This window comes from Euprymna scolopes, chromosome 46 (genome assembly GCF_053919585.1).
Source record: "Euprymna scolopes isolate OS-2025 chromosome 46, ASM5391958v1, whole genome shotgun sequence".
NCBI classification, from domain to species: Eukaryota; Metazoa; Mollusca; class Cephalopoda; order Sepiida; family Sepiolidae; genus Euprymna; species Euprymna scolopes.
In genome coordinates this window covers 122702111-122712415 of record NC_136527.1, presented here as the reverse complement: position 1 = coordinate 122712415, position 10305 = coordinate 122702111, and the positions used below count along the sequence as shown (strand labels likewise).

The 10305-nt window shown below is 36.1% G+C and overlaps 1 long non-coding RNA gene across 2 annotated transcripts; it reads left to right on the top strand.

Moving 5' to 3' along the window:
- Nucleotides 1-271: 271 nt before the first annotated feature.
- Nucleotides 272-9245, top strand: LOC145271168 (uncharacterized). Of its 2 annotated transcripts, none has more exons than XR_013865723.1 (2): nt 272-4068; nt 8982-9245. It is a non-coding gene; the product is annotated as an uncharacterized LOC145271168 (long non-coding RNA). The 2 variants fall into 2 exon arrangements; XR_013865722.1 differs by having other exon boundaries at nt 3547-3850.
- Nucleotides 9246-10305: the final 1060 nt, after the last annotated feature.

Here is a 10305-nt window from a genome sequence, read left to right as displayed (position 1 = left end):
AGTAGAAACCGCCTTTTTCGGAGGATGTTCGTAGCAATGCATGTTTTATGTAGCGCTCCACTTTGGGGAGATCATCACCTACCTGGCCAGACTGTCCTTTCCTGTACGAAACCTGGTAACGAGTGGATTCCACCCTTTTCCTCGTTTTTCAGTTTGATGGTGACCACGACTAGCCAGAGGTGAGTAAAGCATCAAGCGTTTCTTCTTTTCGATTTCAGTTTTTGTAATTGACAAGTTAAATTTTCCTCTTTTCCATTACTGCAGCTTCTAGTTAGAATCGGCACAAGTCCTCAGGTAAGTATTTCTTTCGTTGTGTTGCTAGTGATTAAAACGAATGCCTTTCTGCTTATATTTCCTTTAACCAACTTTTGCAAGTCTAACCAAAAATAATCACCCATGCTTGATCATAGCCAGAATTATTTTTCTCTTACAGGTATTTTATTTTATTACTACATAATGCATGCATGGCTCCATTCGACCAGGAACGACTAGAGTAATACTACAATTAGTGTGCGTGTGCTCACAAGCTGCTTGAAGGGCGCTGGTAATATTATTCCTACTATCTATCAACTACGAGCTGGGGCGGTAATGCAATGATGGACCTCCGATTAGTAATATCCGATACGATAGTAGGAATGGCAGTTTTGTGAGCTTTCATAGGCTCTTCCACATTCACGCACAATCTTGTGGTATCTCTCTAGGAATCCTGTTGGGTAGAGAGAACAAAAAGTCCCTTCCCTCGTTTTGGAAGGTTGTTCGCAGCAACGCTTGTTTTATATGGTGCCCTCTTTAGGGAGTTCAACACCTTGTTGTACGGAACCCGATCAAAATCCAGTTAATGACGGCATGAGTTTGTTGCGTCCGTCATCTGGTCATCTTTTTATACGCTTGCATGTGGCGAGCAGAAAAGACGTGCTCGAGCAGGCTGGAAGGAGAACACTCCCCCGAATGAGAAAAATGGGCCTCCCTCTCTCCCGTGTGCTTCCATCAAGGCCCAAATTGTGTGTGTTCTCCTTCGCAGGCCTGGTCCTCCAACTTTCCTCGACTTTGCAGGTAACTAATCTGGAGCTTTTCTAAAGCTCTTTTCTCAGTGTCGAGGTGTTGAGTCAACTCCCAGCTCAACAAATACCTGCAGCGCAAGGTGCGCTTTTCCGAATTCCCCCGAAGAGGGAGCGACACGTGCTCGTGTTTCTACTATGTAATTCACGCGTGCCTCCACTCGACTACGGACGACTAGAGTAATACTGCTATTAGTTTGCGTGTGCTCACAAGCTGCTTGAAGGGCGCTGGTAATATTATTCCTACTATCTATCAACTACGAGCTGGGGCGGTAATGCAATGATGGACCTCCGATTAATAATATCCGATACGATAGTAGGAATGGCAGTTTTGTGAGCTTACATAGGCTCTTCCACATTCACGCACAATCTAGTGGTATCTCTCTAGGAATCCTGTTGGGTAGAGAGAACAAAAAGTCCCTTCCCTCGTTTTGGAAGGTTGTTCACAGCAACGCTTGTTTTATATGGTGACCTCTTTAGGTAGTTCAACACCTTGCTCTCCTTGACTCTTCTCATTGTCGAGGTTCTGAGTCCGGTTCCAGGTGTACAAATAGGTGCAAGTCTGGATAGGGAATCTCCCCAAGTGGGTGAGCCTACGCTCTTTCTTATCAGGCGACACGTGCTCGTGTTACTACATAATGCATGCATGGCTCCATTCGACCAGGAACGACTAGAGTAATACTACCATTAGTTTGTGTGTTCTCACAAGCTGCCTGAAGGGCGCTGGTAATATTATTCCTACTATCTATCAACTACGAGCTGGGGCGGTAATGCAATGATGGACCTCCGATTAATAATATCCGATATGATAGTAGGAATGGCAGTTTTGTGAGTTTTCATAGGCTCTTCCACATTCACGCACAATCTCGTGGTATCTCTCTAGGAATCGTGTTGAGTAGAGAGAACACTTCCGTTTTCTGCTCCGCCTTTTATTCCGAGTAGAAACCGCCTTTTTCGGAGGATGTTCGTAGCAATGCATGTTTTATGTAGCGCTCCACTTTGGGGAGATCATCACCTACCTGGCCAGACTGTCCTTTCCTGTACGGTATCTGGTAACTAGTGGATTCCACCCTTTCCCTCCTTTTTCAGTTTGATGGGGACCACGACCAGCCACAGGTGAGTAAAGCATCAAGCGTTTCTTCTTTTCGATTTCAGTTTTTGTAATTGACAAATTTAATTTTCCTCTTTTCCATTACTGCAGCTTCTAGTTAGAATCAGCACAATCCTCAGGTAAGTATTTCATTTCATTGTGTTGCTAGTGATTAAAACGAATTCCTTTCTGCTTGTATTTCCTTTAACCAACTTTAGCAAGTCTAACCAAAAATATTCACCCATGCATGATCATAACCAAAATTATTTTTCTGTTACAGGTATTTTATTTTAATAAAAATTAACAAAATAATTAACATACACTCAGTAAAATGCAATGTACTAAAGTAACATAAATAAAACAAAAACAAAATGTAAAAATAATAATGCAAAATACAACTAGTTATTACAGGTTTCAACAGCAACAGCCATGACCCTGTCATCCCAATATTGGATGCAGTTCCAGAAAGTCATAAAGTAAGTATTGATATCTTCTTCTAATTATAATTTTTTAAAAAAAGAAAATTTCACAAAAAGTAAAATACTGTGATCTAAAGGAAAATAAACCGAAAAAAAAATGTAAAAATAATAATGCAAAATACAACTAGTTATTACAGGTTTCAACAGCAACAGCCATGACCCTGTCATCCCAATATTGGATGCAGTTCCAGAAAGTCATAAAGTAAGTATTGATATCTTCTTCTAATTATAATTTTTTAAAAAAAGAAAATTTCACAAAAAATAAAATACTGTGATCTAAAGGAAAATAAACCGAAAAAAAAATGTAAAAATAATAATGCAAAATACAGCTAGTTATTACAGGTTTCAACAGCAACAGCCATGACCCTGTCATCCCAATATTGGATGCAGTTCCAGAAAGTCATAGAGTAAGTATTGATATCTTCTTCTAATTATAATTTTTTAAAAAAAGAAAATTTCACAAAAAGTAAAATACTGTGATCTAAAGGAAAATAAACCGAAAAAAAAATGTAAAAATAATAATGCAAAATACAACTAGTTATTACAGGTTTCAACAGCAACAGCCATGACCCTGTCATCCCAATATTGGATGCAGTTCCAGAAAGTCATAAAGTAAGTATTGATATCTTCTTCTAATTATAATTTTTTAAAAAAAGAAAATTTCACAAAAAGTAAAATACTGTGATCTAAAGGAAAATAAACCGAAAAAAAAATGTAAAAATAATAATGCAAAATACAACTAGTTATTACAGGTTTCAACAGCAACAGCCATGACCCTGTCATCCCAATATTGGATGCAGTTCCAGAAAGTCATAAAGTAAGTATTGATATCTTCTTCTAATTATAATTTTTTAAAAAAAGAAAATTTCACAAAAAGTAAAATACTGTGATCTAAAGGAAAATAAACCGAAAAAAAAATGTAAAAATAATAATGCAAAATACAACTAGTTATTACAGGTTTCAACAGCAACAGCCATGACCCTGTCATCCCAATATTGGATGCAGTTCCAGAAAGTCATAAAGTAAGTATTGATATCTTCTTCTAATTATAATTTAAAAAAAAAAAAAGAAAATTTCACAAAAAATAAAATACTGTGATCTAAAGGAAAATAAACCGAAAAAAAAATGTAAAAATAATAATACAACTAGTTATTACAGGTTTCAACAGCAACAGCCATGACCCTGTCATCCCAATATTGGATGCAGTTCCAGAAAGTCATAAAGTAAGTATTGCTATTTCCTAATTATAATTTCCAAAAAAATAATTTCATAAAAATAAAATGCTATGAAATAAAGGAAAATAAATAAAACAAACAAACCAAAAAAAGAAAAAAACAATTAAAAAAAAAAGAAAAAGTTATTCAAGTTTTCAGCACCAGCAGCAGCAACACCCATGACCCCTCTCATCCCCATCTTGGAAGCAGTTCCAGAAATTCCTAAAGTAAGTAATAATATATTTTTTTTTTATAAGCAACTCCAACTTCCCATCGAATTCATAAAGGTTTCATTTATTGTATCAATGTGTCTTGGTGGTGCTGCAACCACTACACCTTGATTTATTTCTAATTTTCTAGTGATTGTTGAGACTTCAGGACTCTAAACCACCTTTTCAGCACTTGTTTTGTACCAGCTGCTGAATTTGCTTTGTTTTAGATGGGTTTCAGTTAATTTTTTAATTTACTTGATTTCTTTTTTGTCTAATGACTTTTGATGATTCCAGCTTCTAATTGGCCCTTTCTTTTCTTGTTCTCCAGTACCGTTGAACATTACTCGCTTTTTTCGCACCTGATAAATTTTGCTAATTTCTTTTTTCTCTTTTTGTTCCAGACTTTATCCTGTCTATTAACTTTTATTCTCTTTCTAGTTCTCTTGCAGCGTTGAACATTACTTGTTTTTTTTTAGTTATTTTTACTAATGAGTGTTGAGACTTGAAGATTCTAAAAGAGCATTTCTTTACAGCACCTGATGAATTTTTTCTTATAATGTCCTATTTACTTGATTTCTTTTTTGTCTAATGACTTTTGATTAGGGGTAGGCTATAGAAACAAAATTTTTCAAATAAATGCCAAAACTGGCTTATTACCTTCATTTATATGTAAATAGATGGGAACAAGTGATTTTGTTCAAAACGGGTCAAAATTGGAGGGTCGCTGGCCCCAAACGTGATTTGCCCGCGTCAACGCGTGAAAATGGCCCAAATTTCGGCCCCGAACACACTTGATCACTTATTGAAAGCCACAGGGTGCATTTTTTTCGCTATAAATGCATTTGTATCATTAAATCTAACATTCCCATTGGCTATCCCACAAGTAGGGTTTTTTTTAGGGTATCTCAGAGTCCAAAATGGGTCAAATTAGCCAAAAATGGTCGGAAATCACAGATTTTCCAAAATGCACCTCCCATGGGCTCAAAGACACCTCTACATGGCAGAAACTGTTGGGAAATGCTTGAAGCAGGCACTCTCCTAACTTTTGCACTGTTAATGAGGGGTATAAGGACCTTTAAAAGGGGCTAAATATGGCCGATTTAGCCAATGAGTCAAAAAGTCCCTAAGAATCAACATAGGTTGTCAAAAAGGGGCTTAATTTGAGTTATAGATGGAAAATTACCAAATAAGGAAATGTTTTCTTTCTGTATCAATGGAATGGCATCTTCAAATAGACACGATAACATTGCATTGCATTAATTGTGAATTTGATTGAACTAAGATTATAATTACGACGATTGGACTTATCTTCTGCTTGATTCTCTTCCAACTGAGGCTGAATGTGTTCAAGCTGTGCAGCAACATCATGCTGCCAAATATGGTACCACGACACAGAAAAATCATATTGACCAGTTCTCCTTGCGATTACTACAATTGTGGCAGAAAGCCTTTGGAAGTGATGTTCGTTATGTTACAATACCTGGGATAAAACATAAACTTGATCGATGGCTAAAAATTTACGATAAAGATGTCTACAAAGCAAAGGGTTCCAGACGTGTGAATATAATTAAATGGAAACGAGAGCACCATGTCCTTCTCAATATACTTTCAAAAGATGTGAATCCTGATGAATTTGATGTACATGAACGAAGATTCTTTGCCGATCAAAAGTCTCTCTCTCTCGCAAATGGCTCATTGTGCCAGAGCATGATACCTCAAACAATTTGAACTACTCATTAAACAGATCGGGTACAATCCGTAGCACTGTCCCATGTACCGAGATCGCCAGCCAAACACATGTCACTTACAATCTGCGAACTGGTGCACGGAATTTCCAGGAGTCAATCAAAATTCCTGTGCTGCAGCCAACATTTAATGCATTATATTGATATTTTACTGTTGTATGATTTTAAAGTAATGTGAAGTGAAGCTGTGTCTTGAAATAACAAAATAATTCCTTTGCTAATTACTCATAGCTTTTATCAAGTTATTCAATATATTGGTTACAAATCTAGAAATAGCGAATCGAGGGCCATTTTCATCAATTTTGGGGTAACTATGAGAACACTATGAATTCAGACTCTTCTTGGACAGCATTTTATTGACATTCAATGTTCAATTTACAATTAATTACTTTCTGAGAAGTTGATGTAGTAAAGTTACAATGTTTCTAAAAAGTATCATTGATGAATGAACTAATGATTCATATGTTATGTACCGTAAAGCGTAATTTTGTCATTTTTGGATTGTTTTGACCCTTTTTACATCCCCCAAAGATCTCTAAATACAAATGGAAGTCTTCCAACTGTAAAAAGCCATACAGGAGTGTTTATAGGAGCCCGATGAGATATAATACCTGCATTTTGGGGATTATCCATGATTTTCATTCATTTTTGGGTAAATTTGACCCATTTTGAACCCTTAAGATACCTTGAAAAGCCCTATATAGGTGGGATAGCCAGTGAGAATGTTAGATTTAAATTTATAGAGCCATTTATGGTCAAAAATTGCACCCTGTGTGTCTTGGGAGGTGCATTTTGGAAAATCCGTGATTTCCGACCATTTTTGGCTACTTTTGGGGTAATTTTGACCCATTTTGGACTCTGAGATACCCTTAAAAAAACCGTACTTGTGAGATAGCCAATGGGAATGTTAGATTTAATGATACAAATGCATTTATAGTCAAAAAACGCATCCTGTGGCTTTCAATAAATGATTAAGTGTGTTCGGGGCCGAAATTTGGGCCATTTTCACGCGTTGACGCGGTCAAATCACGTTTGGGGCCAGCGACCCTCCAATTTTTTTGTTCCCATCTATTTACATATAATAAGCCAGTTTTGGCATTTATTTGAAAAATTTTGTTTCTATAGCCTACCCCTATTTTGATGATTCCAGCTTCTAATTGGCCCTTTCTTTTCTTGTTCTCCAGTACCGTTGAACATTACTCGCTTTTTTCGCACCTGATAAATTTCGCTAATTTCTTTTTTCTCTTTTTGTTCCAGACTTTATCCTGTCTATTAACTTTTATTCTCTTTCTAGTTCTCTTGCAGCGTTGAACATTACTTGTTTTTTTTACTTATTTTTACCATACGCACAGATTTGGTAAAGTTAGCCGAAAACAATTATATATAACATTTCTTCAGTTTGAACTCATTTTTGCCGAGAGAGATAGGTTTCCTTGTTCATGTGGATTTGTATGTAAATGCATGAACAATATGCTTTGTAATTATATACAAATATTTACATTACTATTTTTTTTTTTTTTTTTTTATTACATTTGCACCCCAAACAAGGCACTTTGCCACTATCAGGGGGAAACATCTACTAGGGTACTATGTAGGGATTTGGGCAGGGAGGTGTTGGTTCACGTTGCACTTGAACTTATGCATGTCAGTACAGTTGGGGAAGCAGTGACCTGGAATGGAATTCCAAATTCTAGCAGTTCTGGGGAAGAAACTACTGGAGTAGAAAGATCTTTTAAATGTAGGGATCTCTACAGTGTGGGGGTGGGATTTTGCAGCTTGTCGGGTCTGTCGAGGGTGTTTACGTTGTGGGGGCACAAGTGCTTGCAGTTCATCAGAGCATTCACCATTATAATACTTGTAGAACAGGCAGAGGGATGCAACGTTTCGACGATGGGACAGAGGCTGAAGCTTAGATGCCAGTTTAGGGCCTATCAGATTTGCGACTCTCTTTTGAACCCTGTCAAGGAGTGAGAGACTAGTAGCCGATGCACCAGCCCAAATATGACAGCAATACTCCATACATGGGCGAATAGTGGCCTTGTTGGAGAGGTACAGGATACTTTCGGGTGTTAGAAGTTTTCTAGCACGGTAGAGAGAGAGCCCACCTTCCTCGCAGCGGCCCTGGCAATGCTCTCGATGTAATTGTTCCAGCTATAATTATCATTTTCATTATGGATCAGTAATATAATTTTACTACTGTTAATATATTCTAATAAATTATAATATATTAAATAACTATAAAAACTAAAACTAATAATTAAAAACAAAAAAATCATGATTAGATACTAAAACATAACTTATAAATTAGCGCTAAATTAAATTATAACTGATCAAATAATAAACACTAAACCTCGACATAAATGTAAATATCAAAATGTTAAATTGTATAAATACTGAAAGATTAAACACTAATACTAAAATAATACTTTAAAACCAAAAATATACCAAAGAATAAGTGATAAGCTGTTCTAAAAATAAACTTATTACTAGTAAAAATATCTTGCTGATCCATATAAGAAAATGATAATAATAATGGCATATTAAAAATTAGCAATTATTAGAATAACGATTGCGCTCAAATTCGAGTTTGCCCTTTACACGCCTTTGCAGTAATATTTATGCCCCAAAACTGAAAAATGTGGCTGATTACTTGGACCTGAAAGTTCTAAACTAGCATAATTGTCTGGCATCTCAGTACTTTGTACAAAACTAGCATTTTAGCCGTGGGAGTTTGGGGGTTTTGTGTTGAGCCAAACAAGGAAAAACGCGTGGTAGCAGGGAGGAAGGCTAGAACCCGTTACGTGTTTGCGTGTATGACCACTGGCAGTGACGTAGGTTTAAATTAAAGCTAGAGAAAAGAAAGCACGGCATGACTTACAAATACATCGTGGATTAAAGCAACCCCCTAGCTATTTGTCGCGTGAAGTAATAATTACACTTATATATATTTTTCCTTTATTTTTAACTTTGACACATTAACCATTATTGATTAAGGGTCATATGAATTTATTACGTTAGATCCATGGCCAAGGAAACTATATCTAACATTTCAATGGTTTATACTATAAGTTGTACACTTTCACTTTTATAGATATATCCATTTCAAAATTACTCAAACTTGTAACGACATGATTCCATTTCCGTTGGATTAAAACTTGTCTCTTTTTTCTTTTTTTTTTTTAGCAACCAGCTGAAACTTCTCCCAGAAGAAGACCACTCCCATCCAAAATTTCTACAAGAACAGGATAGCCGCCACCACTTCAGGGTCCTGGATATGACCTTAAACTGTATCCGATGGTAAAGCTCCATAAGCGGGCTTGGGGAGTGTGGAGCCACCCTTTAATTACCATTGCTCCCAGGTCCACTCTGACCCGGAGTGGTAGTACCTGTTAGGGTCCCCACTGTGGGTTACATATTTTTCTTCTAATAAACCTTTTAAAACTATAAGTCTATTTTCTGTGTTATCTATTTGTTATACATCATGTTTATTGATATCTGGTAAACGATTTATAAGCCCCGAATTTAATTGTGATATTCGTTTTCAGCATACTCGAAAACATTAAAAAAATCGACATAGAATTACATATCAAATATAAAAAAAAAAAGAAGCTAACCCTGACCCCCAACCCTAATCCATCCTAGAGACAATTTGATCAAAGAGGAGCAGCATGAATATCAGCAATAATGTATGCAAAAAAAAAAAAAATTACTTAATATTGGTTTGAACTATAAAGAACTCTGCACTTGGTGAGTTTTGGTCATTTTTGGATATATTACTATTTTCGGCATGACAATTAAATACTTAATATTGGTTTTGTCTTTAAACGACACTTAAAGTCAAACAGCATTTTTGAAGTAGTTTTTAACAAACATACAAATTACTTTGAACTATAAAGAACTCTGCACTTGTAGAGTTTTCGTAATTTTTGGATATATTACTATTACCCGAACGATTTTAAAATGACAGTCCGAATGTTAACGAAGCACACACACACACACACACACGTAAACTCAGTGAAAATGTCTACTGTCGATAAGCTAGTTGTAAATTAGATTACTGGCTCTTATGAGTTTTAGTCTAACCACCCTTTACAACTGTGATACAGTAGAACAGTCCGTCTCTGGACAATTAGCAGTGTATCGCATAACTCAATGACAGTGTCAAATGTCGACTAGCTAGTTGTAAGTTAGGTTACTGGCTCTGATGAGTTACACTCTAACCACCCTTAATAAAAGGAACAAAAATAAAAATTGTCTCCGTCGTGAAGGATCTCTCCTCCAATGAAAGAAAGGAATTGAAGTGTAGCTCTGAAGAACAGATACTACACTTTGATCACGAAGGCCAAGTACGAATTCACACCAAAGAGAGTTGCAGTATTTTTTTTTTCATCGTGGTCACAAAGTCCGTGTTCAATTTAGTACAACGTTATAATTGAAAACTGCACCCCATGTGAAAAGTTATAAAAATAAAATTTTCTTTCAATTTTTTTTCTTTTAATAATCTGAA